At 40.3% G+C, this 1721-nt stretch overlaps 1 pseudogene; it reads left to right on the forward strand.

Moving 5' to 3' along the window:
• The window catches only part of LOC109953161 (extracellular calcium-sensing receptor-like), a 60114-nt pseudogene extending 59756 nt beyond the window's left edge, over positions 1 to 358 (forward strand).
• Positions 359 to 1721: the final 1363 nt, after the last annotated feature.

The raw sequence follows: 1721 nt of genomic DNA on the forward strand, positions 1-1721 counted from the left end.
CCAGGGTCCCATCAGGCTTTTGTGAAAGGCAAGCCTGTCTGCTGTTTTGATTGCATCACCTGTGCTGATGGGGAGTTCAGCAACAGTACAAGTGAGGCAGCAGGATTCCTAGCCTTTACTCTAACTCTCATTGTGTTTCTGTTGGGCAAAATCACTGCCAGCACTTTGCTGCTCTATCTGAAGATGTGTGCACTGTACAGCCTAAACATATTTATGCTTTCAGATGCAGTGAAATGTGACAAATGCCCTTCTGATTACATGTCCAATGAGGAAAGGCATAACTGTGACTTGAAAGCCATTGAATACCTTACCTTCGGGGAACTGATGGGAATACTGGTGGTCACCTTTTCTGTCATTGGTGCCTGCCTGGCACTGACAATAGCCCTGATATTTTTTCACTACAGAAAAACTCCTATTGTCAGGGCCAACAACTCTGAGCTGAGCTTCCTGCTGCTCTTCTCCTTGACTCTGTGTTTCCTGTGTTCTCTGACCTTCATCGGCCGGCCCTCTGAGTGGTCCTGCATGCTGCGACACACAGCATTTGGCATCACCTTTGTCCTCTGTATCTCTTGTGTTCTGGGGAAAACTATAGTGGTGTTAATGGCCTTCAGGGCTACACTTCCAGGCAGTAATGTGATGAAATGGTTTGGGCCTGCACAGCAGAGACTCAGTGTTGTGGCTTTCACTCTCATCCAGGTTGTTATATGTATCCTCTGGTTAACTATTTCTCCTCCTTTTCCATTTGAGAATTTTAACCAGTTCAAGGACAAAATCATCTTAGAGTGTGCCCTGGGATCAACTGTAGGCTTTTGGGCTGTACTTGGGTACATAGGCCTTCTTGCCATCTTATGTTTTATTCTGGCTTTTCTTGCTCGGAAACTGCCTGATAACTTCAATGAGGCCAAACTGATCACCTTCAGCATGCTGATATTCTGTGCAGTCTGGATCACTTTTATTCCAGCATATGTCAGCTCACCTGGGAAGTTCAGTGTAGCTGTAGAGATATTTGCTATTCTGGCCTCCAGTTTTGGACTGCTCATTTGTACTTTTATTCCAAAATGTTATATTATTTTACTGAAACCAGAGAAAAATACAAAGAAGAATATGATGGAGAAAGGGGCATCAAAATCATTCTGAAAACTTACAAAATATGTTGAGAAGGCATTCTAGTGATTATTATTATAAGATTAGTCAAAAAGATAATAATTCTCATTGTACTGTAATCACTATCATTGAATTTAGTTACAGAAGAATGCGACTAACAACAACTGTTTTGTTCTTATTAGTGTCATCTCACATAGTCTGTGTACAACAGCTCATCTGTTTGTGTGCAGAAAAACATTTTCGTTAAAAAGAGCAAACTCATCAGAAGAGTTCATAATCACAATAAGGTCACAGTGACAAATCAGAAGATTTCAGTTGTCATGGAATTATTGGTAACCTATTAAATTACAGGCCACTATTTACATAATTATCCAATAATTATTCCTTTTTAAATAAAATTGCAGCCAAGAGGTTGTTAATTACATAGTAATTACCCAAAATTGTTCCACTATTTCTATGAAACCAAGTCATTTGTGAAAAATACAAATGAAATGGAACCATTTACCTAGGACCCATTGTCAGTGGAAACTAACCCTAATCCCTCATCAGTGGTGATTGCCATTACAAGCCAAATGGGCCAAGCACAGCTTAATCTGAGCAAATACAATGCAGATGCT

This window comes from Monopterus albus, unplaced genomic scaffold (genome assembly GCF_001952655.1).
Source record: "Monopterus albus unplaced genomic scaffold, M_albus_1.0 scaffold559.1, whole genome shotgun sequence".
In the NCBI taxonomy this organism is placed as follows: domain Eukaryota; kingdom Metazoa; phylum Chordata; class Actinopteri; order Synbranchiformes; family Synbranchidae; genus Monopterus; species Monopterus albus.